This window comes from Neodiprion pinetum, chromosome 2 (genome assembly GCF_021155775.2).
Source record: "Neodiprion pinetum isolate iyNeoPine1 chromosome 2, iyNeoPine1.2, whole genome shotgun sequence".
Classification (NCBI taxonomy): domain Eukaryota; kingdom Metazoa; phylum Arthropoda; class Insecta; order Hymenoptera; family Diprionidae; genus Neodiprion; species Neodiprion pinetum.
Genome location: NC_060233.1, coordinates 35,901,481 through 35,914,417, shown reverse-complemented (window position 1 = coordinate 35,914,417; position 12,937 = coordinate 35,901,481). Strand labels below are relative to the sequence as shown.

At 45.7% G+C, this 12,937-nt stretch overlaps 1 protein-coding gene across 5 annotated transcripts in view; it reads left to right on the top strand.

The window, feature by feature from the left end:
• The first annotated feature begins 423 nt into the window (after positions 1 to 423).
• The window catches only part of pdm3 (pou domain motif 3), a 98,103-nt gene continuing 85,589 nt past the window's right edge, over positions 424 to 12,937 (top strand). For 4 of the 5 annotated variants that reach the window (XM_046611193.1, XM_046611192.1, XM_046611191.1 and 1 more), the window contains exon 1: positions 424 to 1,178. The gene's annotated coding sequence lies outside the window, so the exon portion shown is untranslated. The remainder of the gene's footprint in view (positions 1,179 to 12,937) is intronic. The other variant, XM_046611188.1, reaches the window with a different exon arrangement.

Genomic DNA, 12,937 nt, shown 5'->3' with positions numbered 1-12,937 from the left:
ACCCCTCTCGCCAAGTCTCTGCAGGGCTAGCAGGAGTTCGAGTCTCGTGTCCCTGGTGCGATTTGCATCGCGGGTCCAGGCGTCGTCGGGGGTGCGAGGAAGGGTAGCTGCCGGCTCGAGGGTAAGGGGGGAAGAGGGGGTGTATCGGAGCTACACCCCGTGTTCCCCGTTCACCGTTCCCCGTTCTCCACCCCCGGGGCACCGCGAGTCCCCCGAAAGGCTGCTCGGACACTCGGTAACAATCATAACAAGCCGATCTCGGGACCGACCCGCAGCCCTCCTCCGCGCACGGCCCGCCTCCGGCCACGCCCCCCACCCCCTGCCCGCCGCCCCCGCGTACTCTGCCCCCACCACGAAGCCCCGAGAGGATAGGAGCCGCGAGAGGCGGCGAACCCTCGTCATCGCACTACGCAGCCAGACTGCGAACCGGGAAGTACCGGGAGGCATTTACGCGCGTTACTTTCCAACGCGGGCAACGTGACGCGCGCACGCCGTTCACCACCGTACGTCCACGCAACGTTGGTACTCGAGGATCAGTCGAGAGGCACAAGGTGCGAGCAACGACGAAGGGAAATCAACGCGGCTACGGACCCTAGAAAGCTCCGAGCTTCGTCGGATCGTCTCGGTCGCTTTCTTCGACTGGATGAACTTTTTCACCACTCCGCGGTGATCGGGTTGTGGTCAATTGTTGTGATTTGTGAGCGTGTTTTGTGGCCAGCAGCCATCGAGTTCACGCCGCGGGAAACGCAACGCCGCGTGCGCACGTGGGAAACACGGCGTGACGCTTTGTAAGTACGCGGACGAGAGGACCATGGCGAAGTCGCGATACGCGTGAAATCGATCCCAAAACACGGAATGATGATATTTGTGAGTAGTGAGGTGGTGGCGATGATCGTGATCCTCGTACAGTAAGTTCGTAATCGTTCACCCGTATCGCGCGTTGTGACTCTGTGACACTTTTAAAACGTAAGCAGATATATCTCTTGCTAACCGTTGTTATCGAGGAAAGTGTTGTTATAATCTCGCATTTTTCATCACGGAAGAAGAGGACCACTGCTTCTTCTCCTGACGTTTCGGGGAGGAAACTTCGATCGCACGGAGGGTTTGTTCCCGATTTCTCGGATCCCGAAGATACTTTCTCAACATTCAGGAATCACTCGACAGGAACCGTTGAAACGGTGAGTTGAAACACTCGCGACCTTAATCCTGACAAACTGTTTTACCGCACAGTGCGGGTTATTCGATTAACGCCGTACAACAATGCAGCAACAGCGTACGGTTCAGCTGGGTCGGCTTTCCGATGAAATGACGAATCGTCAATTGAAATTTATTAGCTCTCCGCGCTGATGAAAACCGGCATTCAAATGATGACGGTCCACGTAACGAATCCGATTGCGCATCGCGATGCCTTCCGCTTAGAATCATGACGAGACGCAGACGGTGTTTAATAGGACGAATGAATATAAATTATATGCATGTATTGTAGTATTATATAATTGTGTAATAACGTAACGACAATTCGTTGATTTGTTGGGCAGGAATAACAGTTGGATGTAAGTTCAACCCATGACATGAGTGTTTGTAGATCGTATCATTATTTTCAGGAAACTTCTTTTAATATTTATATATATATATATATATATATATATATATCTCTCTCTTTTTCTCTGCTTCTTGTATGCGATTTTGTCCTCTGCGCCTCTAAACTAACAATAAAATTTATAGAATATCTGGCCAGCCGTTCTGTTCACTCTTAATCGGTACTACTCATACCTAATTTAATACGTTAATACCAAATTTTGAGGGAGTAACTTATAACGCATACATGCGTGTACCTTGTAGGATTAACTTACAGTTGACTAGTTGTAGCGATATTATCCCGATTAGCACAGTGTTCTTTAATCAGCATAGACTTGATTTAAATATTATATAATTTGTTCCATGTTTTTTCTTCTCATCGAGAACTCTGTTGTTAATACATTTGTGTTGTCCTTGGGGGGCAAATTGCTCCAGGATTTTATGAATAAATGCTTCTTGCTCTCTCTCTCTATCTCTCTCTCTCACTCTCTATCTCGATATATTTATATGTACAAATAGATATACGAATCGTGGTTACGTCGTTGAACAATGAATCGTACGAGCGCGAGAGCGTGAAAATTTTACTTTTGACATTATCACCTATACTTCCAAGTGGCGATATGTGGTGGTGGTGTATAGGCGGGCAATACTTACGAGCCTATAATAATGCGCGCTGCTATGTACTCGGCAAACTCGTACTTTGAGCGGGGACTGCGGACAAACAGAATAATTAAAACCGCATTAACTGGCTGCAGAGCTGGTCGTCGTAAAAATACGAAATGATGGAGAATTAAGGAAACCGTCTCGGTAATTACCCAATATAAACTAATAATAACAAGTCGCGCGGAGAGTTGTTGGAAAGCTCGCGTTTTTCGTAAGTTTCTCGCGAGATACGGACACACCTACACTCTGCGCGTAAAACACATTGTGTACGTATGTACTCAACAACACATATACAACGCACACAAGTACGTTGAGAGGCGAATCGCTGCACGCTTGCACCGACTTATGCGACACAACGTTACGTGTACGGTATGTGCAGTATAGGTACTCGTATTATACGAGAGGAATTGTTTTATCAGCGATTGCAATTAAGCATTTGTTTCTTAATTACCTCTAATTGCACGCAATTATATACACATTCACGAGTATAATTAAACAGTATGATGTCACCGCTACGGTACTATGTACTAGATGTACACGTACGTGTGTATATTTATACTATATTTTGTACACACACGTCGAGCCATGCAGCTCGAAGCCTTATACCTTGTGCCTTATTATACTTCGCGCGACTGCATCGCGGTATATTATACGTATCGTAACGTGGCGTTTCGGAGTCGTCCGTCACAGTATTTAATAGCCGTGCATCACGTGCAGTCCGATTATCATTGAAGTGCGCGTTCGAGTATCGTTATTTTCATCGGATTGGGAACCTGCAGCGATCGCGCAATCTTTCAATCAGCCCCGCATATTATTACACAGTACAGGACCCCGCTGCACGATCTCACAATCAGCGAATACGGGCGAAAAGCGAACGCAAATTATCGCTTCGCGCGCGCCTCTGCATGCATGTGAAGCTATAAACTGCAAACCCATGGGTCGAGGTAATTTTCTATACACGTGCTGTTACGTTAGCAAGCTTCTTGAACATCGTATCACGCTACAAGTTTAATTAACCCTACGCGCGTAGGACGCGAGTCCGCGACGCGTTTTACAATATTGCATATCGACGCTTCTACGAGGCGATAATGTGTTTCGACTGCCAGGTGGAAGTAACGATACACCGTATACCTACACGTACGCTTTACTTGACGCGAGAGAAAGAGGGAAAGAGGATTTCGCAACGCTGCTGATTGCTAGAGGGGAGAGAATTTGTCGAAAGAGGACAATCGGCGCGCGATGCTCACAAAAAACGAGTCTCGGGCGTTGCGGCGTCTCGACGCGCGACGTCGTGTGCATGCGTGCGAACGCATACGCGTACGTACGTACGTATTTACGTGTACGCGGTCAACCGTCGCGGCGAACACGCCTCGGGACTCTCTTTCTTAATCCTGATTACCTCGAGCTTGGTACAATTAAGATAATCTCGGCAATTAAGTTACCTACTTTAATACACCGCTCGGGCAAGAATGTCGGCGGCTGGAACTCTCGGCTCTGCCTACCTACGGTTCTCCACACTCTTTATACGCCACAAGCTAGAACGAAGACGTTTCAAGCAGGACCGAATGCAGCCTGGAGCGGCCGAGGGGCGATTGAGTTTAAAGATAGCTTCCGTGTTATACGCACGGCGCTTCTTTCGGCACACCCGTGCAAATCTGCGATGATAATTCACCGCTGCAGTCTCGACTCCCGGCTACTACTCACAAACCGTGTTGCGACAATTAACTTGGTTATTATACACGGACGGCCGGGCCGCGCAATCGAAATGCGACGCGGAACCGCGAAAGCGCGTCGTCGATGATCGAGACTCGCCTTCGTTCGTATTCTCCTTATTATCTTCTCATTTACCGGGAACTTTGTCCGCCGAAGCGCCGCGCCGACGAGTCGAGTCAACAAGCTCGTTAGAAACGCGCCATTCCGAGCTTTCCGGTTCCCGCCTTCCCGCCGCCGCGTGCGTGTGACCGCAGTCAGCCGGGGGCACGACGTGTAAACAGAAGCACGTGTCGACGGCGGCGTGACGCCGAGTTGCGGCGGGGGTTGAAACGCCGGCGTTCCACGAGGTGGAAAATCCGTACGAGTTCGACGCGGCGACGGGGGCGGTTTTAAGGGTGGTTCAGCGCCTCGCGCCTCGACCGAGTTCTTTGCTTCGCCTCTCGGAAGTCGCGGGGGAGCCGACTCGAATCGGGCGGGGGTGGGGGGAACCCGAAGGAGCAGCCACTCCACCCGACGACGAGGAGAGATCTGAGACGATATTGTTGCGGTAGGCACTTGAATCCCGCGAGGAGCCGGAGAAAAGATCCATTCTCTATAAAGGCTGGAAGCCGTCCCGGCGCCAAAACTCGAGTCAAAGCTTCTTGAATTTCACTTCTTTGCTTCTTCGTTCATCACCCCCCCTTCGCTCCCCACTTTCACTTCGCCCTTCCCCGCCGCCGTTCCTCCGCTTTACAACCTCCGTTATACCCATGTATGTATGCATACTGCTTCTCGGAGGCACCGCGTCCGGTATCAGCTATTTAAGACCAAGATTTGCCGCTGATATGGCCTGTTTTCGATTAGTTTATAAATTGCCTTGACATCCTATTTAGATATTATCGGGCGTCACTTAGGTAAATGCGAGAATCATCGATAGTTCAAAACACAGTACCGGATTTTTTTAATTTTTTCAATCTCTTTTGTTCGAAGCAAGTAAATTATAATCGATGTTAACTTTTTCGTTACTCGCGCTACGGGCCTGGCGCCGCCTTTCAGACAAAAATCGTTATATACATAACTACGTGAGTAATTTTGACTTCATACTTTACCAATTCTCTTTCTCGGAAATGTTTACCATCGTTAGATATACTTATAACGAATAAGTGTTTGTTTTAATGTATAATAAAAGCATATTTATATTCAACAAGACCGTGAAAAAGCGGCACAGTGCTCATTATTCGAGTTAAATAGTCGATTTAATTTTTCTCGCCACGTTGTCAGATTTTACTCGGAACCTCTCAGCTGAGAGTAAAAACTACCTATACATTTGGTGCGTTTACATAGTGTTAGATTTAAAGGTAATTATATTCCATATATTTATTTAAAAAATAAACAATCAAGGTATTTAGTAGAGATATTTCGCTATTACATCACGACGCGGCAACGTTGCATTTCGTTTAACATGGGCGTGGGCAAAGTGCTCGCCGCGCGATGAAATTTGTCGGGCAAGCAAGCGCGAGTAACGAAAGTTTAATCTTGCGTGGAGAGGTAGAAAAGAAGGTTATACAGAAATGATGATGAGATCATGCTTAACCTTCGGTCCGAATTCAGATGCAGGCAACAAAGAGTTTGCGACAAATCTATGCGTTACTTCCGCCTCGATCGTGTGAATATTACAATTGATCACGGAAAACTTTCACTTTGTGTTACCGGAGTGAATGAAGTTTTCGCTGAATAACAATAGAAGATAAGATTGTACGTGCGACATGTGTAACGTAATTTTTATCCGTACGTCGATGAGTAGAGAAAATAAATTCAGAGATAACAATAGAAAATAATATAATCATCCGAAAATATTTATTCAACGTAATTACTCGTGTGCCTAACAGTAAAGTGGCACAGCGCAGTGCTCGACCAGTTGAGGAAATAACAACGAGAGGATATAGTCGTACAATTCCACCGAATGGTGGGTTTTCCCTGCAGAGCGATTCGAGCCCGGCGCGCGAGAACAAACTCTCTTCTTTTCTCGAGTAATTACAACGTACCTAACCCGGCACCGCAAACGATTGCGATTTTATGCATTTTCCGTACGTAGGTATAAACGACGTGCGACGACGCGCGACGCCGGCAAATTAACAATGGAATATTCGCAATCTTGACATTCGTGCAGGGAATATTTCGAGGCGAAGTTTTTCACCCACGCGCGCGGATCGGGACAATGGATAAACAGGATCCAGTTTGCCGGTTTTAACCCTGACACGTTTGACTGAATACTTTTTCCTCTCTTCGACGTTTTCTTTCCTTCTTTTTTTTCTTTTATTTTCACAAAACATACATACGTCAAAACTCCAGGCAACGTACTGACTCACCATCCGTAAATCCTCGCCCCGTTTCCTATCTTCGAAATTCCGCGCTCGTTCCGCGTCGCGATTATTCTTATTTCTGCATCAAGGCACGAAACGCGCGCGTGTTTGTTGGTAGAATGTGCGAACGGCGCGTGCGCTTTTACGGACGAGAAAGAATAATAACCGAAGAAAAGAAAACCGCGCTCGAATCATCCAACGGAACGGTGCAACGATCGAGAATATTGGCGACCGATCGGCTGTCTCGTTATCGTCGCGCATGGCTGCAAAGAATGCAACAAATAACCGCAAGCGCGACCTGGACGTTCACCCTTGCGGCATAACGGACCGACTCGAGGGTGCGATATTCCGTGAGCGGGAGAGAAAATGAAATGTTGCGGAGGTCAAGAAAACGGATCGATGTTAGCCACCCACCCCCACCTCGGCTCGGCTCCTCCACCCTCCTTAAATCCTCCAGCGCCCCCGAATAGACCCTTCGCTTCGGGTTCTCGCTCTCCTTCAGCTCCTCTTTTACTTTACTACGTCGCGCGTTTCGCTCGTTTTTTTCTGCCTCGTCTTCTTTCTTCTTTCGCTTTTCGCGCTCATTGAGGTCGTCCTCTTGAATCGCTTCTTGTGTACTACATATATATATACGAGTATATATATATATGTATAGTGTATACATACCGTACAGCTATTTGAAACGGTCCGCGTCACATGCTCCGGTTGAAATATCTCCGATGGGAAATTAACTCGCACGCTCAAATCGGGATAACTTTGCTATTTCAATGACTGAAAAGCTACCGTGGAAATGTCCTGGATACTGATGTGGAAAGCCTAACTCGCGGCATGAAATTGATTTCGGGGCTCGTTGGCACCACGCAGACTTTTGGATCTCTTCTCTTGTTCGAATTATACTTACAGGAATACAAAACGACGTCTGAATCTTCGAACATTGCACGATACATGGCCATTGTTCAAATCAGTGCAGTTGGTACATAATATCGTGAGTTTTACTCACGTACAAATATACGTACCTTGCATAATTCAAACGTTTACTTAAAATTATGCGGAGTGTATATGTTTGTACAATATGTTTGGTACAATATCTTTCATGCGGCATAATCAGGAAAATCCACGAGCGTCTTATTGAGGGCTTATTTTCTTCGCAGTGCTCGCGAAGCTTCGTGACTGCCGTTCCGCGCACCCCACAAAGTTTAATGCCAAGCGAAGGGTGTCATTAATTTTAATAATTTGACAAAACAGAGTAAAAAGGAACTGAAAAAGAGAAGCAAAAAAACTGCGGGGCGGGGAAGAGAGAGCTTGGAATAAATAAAAAAGCACGTGCGACCGCCGACACGCACGTGCCCCCGCTCTCTCTCTCTCTCTCTCCTTCTCTCTCCCTCTCGCTCTCACTTTCTTCGTTTCCCTCTCCGTCCGGCGGGAGTCCTTCCGTGCCCCGTTGTTATATGCATACCGCGTGTCGCGTCCTTATATCCACCCGCGGCTCCGATAGCGACACGCCAACCACTCGCACAAGGGTTGCGCCGGCGTTCTAGAGTGTTTTTGCACGCTCGGTACTTCTAATGGACCTAATTTGAACGCGAAAAATCCTCCCCGGCTCCTATATACGCCACCCCAGACCGCACGCTTGATGCGTCTCTGCACGTACCAGGAGATTTTATCAACATGCTGGCTATAAACTCTCTCTCGCTCTCTCTCTCTTCTTTCTCTTTTCTCTCTTACCTTCTCCCGAGCGCAATACGTGCTTCACATTTTACCAGTCATGTTGTGCCATGTACATATCGTAGCCGTTTCCTGGTATTAATTGCACTTCTTCAACAACCAGGAACCCTCGAATCAAATATTCCACTCGGGGAGAGATCGTAAAAATATCGAATCAATACAATTCTCAGAATATAAATCGATATTTTTTGCACACACGAAGATTTGCTATCTTTCGTTTCCTTGAGTTTTTTTTTTTTTTTTCCCCTACTTTCAATCGGCAGAATATTTCAAAACTTTGAGAACGTTTAAGTACAGTATAATAAATATTCTTAACATGAAATTCAAATAACTATAGATCTTTTTTTTTTTATACTCCCTTACCGACGGTTCAACCTGTTCTTCAAAAATTTTCCGAATTTGTGTTACGCAATGCTGATTTCTTAATAATTGGAAAGAAAGAAAAAAAAAAAAAAAAGACCAAGGAAAAATTAAACGTTAAAAAAAGTAAACCTAAAACCAGCACTTGACGATGTATCTGTGAAGCTGAAAATCAGCAAAAGTCTATGATTTCATACCGTATGATATTCTCTGATTCTAGTCAGAAACGGAGGAATGTTTGTGCGAACGGATTCTACGTGTTGATCAATGAATGGCGCGTTGACCATCATGCAGCGGTCAATGAAAACGGTTAACCCCCCCCTCCGCCCCCTCGCGCCTCCGTCCATCGGAGTCATCCGCACCGTTGGCACATCGTGTGTGGGTGCAACAGCGTGCATATTGCCTGCATGTTTATACGTGCCTGCACTTAGAATCGCTTACCCACCTACCTAGGTATTACCTATTTTATTTCACATCCTGCACGCGGAAAAGCGATCGAGACAAGTCCTTTCGAGGATACGCTTTGAATTTTGATATCTGCAGGACATTATACGGCAGTCCCTGCTTATATGCGTATAAACGTGTGCAAGCTCATTACACGCCTTGTTTGTAGTGTTCGTTTTTGGGACTGAAATATGTATTCTCAGTGGGGGGGGAGGCGGTATTGTAATAAACGCGTACCTACAGTTGAATTCTATTTTCGGTTATTTGGAGTTTAATGCACTCTCTAGACTTTATTTAGCTTGTATCTCACGTTTTCCTTTCATCCCTGTAAACTGTTATTACACAACCTTGAACGCGTATATACGAACAGCTGGAAAATATTATGTCAAAAATTAAAACTCGCGTTTTTTTTTTTTTTTTTAATTTTTTTCTCTTCGAACGTATCGGAGCATAAAGATCTCCAGTGGAAACTGTATTTAATACCGCTGGATAAATGTATGCTTCCGACGATGCTAGTCGGTACGAATATATCAACTTGTACGAATCAATCGATTTCAACTGAATACTTTATGCGGGCTACTTACCAGCTAATGACTGTCGGTGATTAACGTTAATTTTTCACGCTTGGCCACAGCCCTCAAAGCTTATGATATTATTCATCAATTATAGTTGTATGTATAGTTGATATCGGGTCGAACTCGAGTCGCGAAAGGGAAAACGACTAAGATACTTAATCAACTATAATCTTAATTGCACAACTTTACAATCGGCTGTTACAATCGAATGCTTAATTTTATATTCCTTTGCTCCGCGGCTGACCTCTGTCACACACACGCACACATATATATATTTACATATATATATATAGGTATATATTTGACCGCGCGTGGCATGCGGATCTTAAATACATGTAAAACTCTGTAATATTTGTAATTATAACGAGTAGAGTGGATAAAAGGTGTCGACATATTAGACTGTGTTGAAACGCTTGAGTGCACATCAATAAATTATATCGACATCATTATCGTCCGATCGATTGTAGAAAATTACGTTCAACTTATACGTGTCACGAAGCCAGCTCGCGCGGCCTATTCCTACAGGCCATTTCTAAAATAGATTCGCCCGTGAACCTCAGTGCAACGGAATAGAACTAGAGCTTTATTTTAAGCAGCGTGAAAAACCCTCCTTTCGCATAAAGTGAAAAATAGCTTCCAGTCGATAAAATTTCGTCCATCGATCGATTGGTCATAACGAAAGGAAATTCCCTAGGTGGGCGTTGTAAAAGTTTTGCTCTTCTCGCTTCTATCCGTGTAACAAAATTCGAATTCCGTTAAAAAAAGAACTCGGATGATACACAAATAATTTCCGTTAAACGGTACGTATATAATTGTGCAAGAATAATTATCCTCGTCCGAAACCCAAGTGAACGATGATTTGACCTAACGGTGCGATTACGCGGTCTGTACGTCGTTCCGTAAATTTCTCCCTGCTGCACCCCAACGAAGTTTCTCATATACTCACGTAACGCGCCCTCCCCTTGCGTCCCACAGTTTTATACGCGGGTATTGACACGCACGCACACCGACACACGTATTAATATAATAAAACGCACCGGTTCAGTTTAATCCTTGCGTTTCGTGACTTGGAACAAAGCCTCGTGGATTTCCGCTTGAATGGGATCGCATGAAACGCCTATTACACGTTATATGCGCCCACCTTTGTACCTTGTACATCATAGGCGGTATACTTTACCGTCACACACACACACGCTCGCCCTCACGTGCTATCATCTAGCAGCTACTCCCCCTCCCCTCCTTCCCCACAGCCAAGCTTTGCATACACCTACGTCACGCGCGTATTCGAAGCCTCACATGTTCAGGGTTGTGGGTTTTCCTTTTTCCTTGCTCGATGAAACAGATAACTACTGATAAATAATATTTTCCCAGCGTCGTGATTATCTCGTTTCAATGATACGTACCGTTTTAGCCCGCCTCTCACAATTTAGCCCAACAATGAAACCAAGAAACGAACAAGTTCGTACTCCTCAACGACCCGCGTACACATGCGATTACATTATTTCGGCGAATTGGGTATAACTACCGTTTCGCAGTTTGAAACAAAGAAATATATAAATAAAAAATTACCATTTCTACGTTTCAACGGTGTATTTATTTCACCGCCGAGGCAGATCGACGGTCCAAACAAATTTTATATTCACGATCTTGACGCTGTTTTCAGGCTAGCGTCGGGTGTTCTTATACATTCACATTCGAATTTCGTCAATGCCGAATCGCGCGTCATTTTTGCTATATATGCATGTCGTACGTAACTTTACGCGAGCTAACATGTATACATATATACATATAATACATGTACAGAAACGCGTGCGATAGAAATTGCTGAAATGATCCCGAAAGTGAGGATAAATGAGAGTTTGGTTCTACAATGACGCGGTAGGAGGTATAGTAACCAGCCAACTGTTCCCGCTGCGATGATAATTCAAGTACTACGAGGGACGTGTGGTGCATACGAAGGACCCGATGCACTCCACGCAGCACGGCTCCCTGACGCAAAGAAGCCGGTAAACCAAAGTTTGGAAAGCCTTATAAAAAATGTGGAGCGAGAGCGTCGCGGCGCGCAGGCGACGGTGAAAGACCGGGGCTAAAAATACACCTCACTCGATTTATCGAATGATACTCGCTTCACTGATTTTGCCTGATGATGCAGGTTTGAATTAACGCGAAGCACCCGCGAGTTTCGTCTCTTCGTGTCGTGAACCGATCTCTGCACGCGTATATGGGTGCGCATGCTTAAACGAGCTGCCGGTACTTAACGCGGAGCAACAGCTGTATACGCGTTTTAAAGCTTTCATTTTTTACGCACGTCTACACGTGTATGTGTATACGAGGCACCTCGCTCTTTCGGCTGTACTGCTGATCTAACGCGTGAATTTAACGGCTGGACCGGGAGTGGTTGGATGATGCGGGAAAAGCCGAGTGAAGAGGAAGAGGGAAAGGGGGGGGGGGGGGGGGGGGGGTATTTGCCTGTACAAGGGATGCGGTGACTCGAGGGGGCGGGGGGAGCGATTATACGCTCCAGTTATTTATTAGTCTTTCCATACGTCGTCCGAAAATTCTTGAAAACAACTCTTCCAATTGGCTTCATAAATTGTAGCCGTACGTCCGTGTATACGTGTAGCTGATCCCGGAGGTTCGTCGTTTCGGGCCCCTCGGGCGTTTTGGCTAGGCGGAGAGCCAGACGAACGGACAACCAGTCTACTTCTAACCCACGTTATCTCCTCCTCGACTTGCCCCTATAATAAGCTGTGATCTGAGACCGTATATATTCCACAGCACACGGGGAACATCGCGGTTGCAATTACAAACTGGCCAACATATAATTATCTTCAATGACCATAAATTACTGGATTTTTATCCACAACATTCTTAATTACCCTTTGAATTAACATCAATCAACCACCCCCCACCCCCCCCCCCCCCCTCCACCTCCTCCCTCTACCTCGGTCTTCCTTAATTATTAGGTATCTCGTTCTATGACCAAGATACACGATTATAACTTGGAAAACGTGTGCTGTCTCATTTTACGACGACTATACGTGTGCCCTGTTCACCGTTCTGACTTCACACACATTCGCGTCGCTACTTAACGCGTCGCGTCTGACGGGTATATATGGAAAGAGTACGTTCCACGGAAATACTCCCTCCTGTTATACATACATCTTTACATCTTTATTTCTCATTATTTTCTCGCTGACAATAACGCGGAACAATGATAATTACCGTTGTAACGAATCGAAATTACAAAAGCAACCTTGACAGTCCCAGATTTGTAGGTGAGATTGGTTTTTTTTTTTCTTTTTCTTTTTTTCTCTTTTAGATTCATTCAGATGCAAGTCCCTCACCGCGTGTGATCACAGTCTTTCTGAAACAAAATAAAATATGACAACCGTTGGCAAAACTCATATCCGACCACGAGACGAATCTAAGTAGTCCGTTTCATCGGGGTGCAGATTTGTTGGATCCGGTGTTGTAACGATCGTCAATTGGACAATAATTTGATTTTCATTTATCCGCTGTCTTTGCGTACCGCAT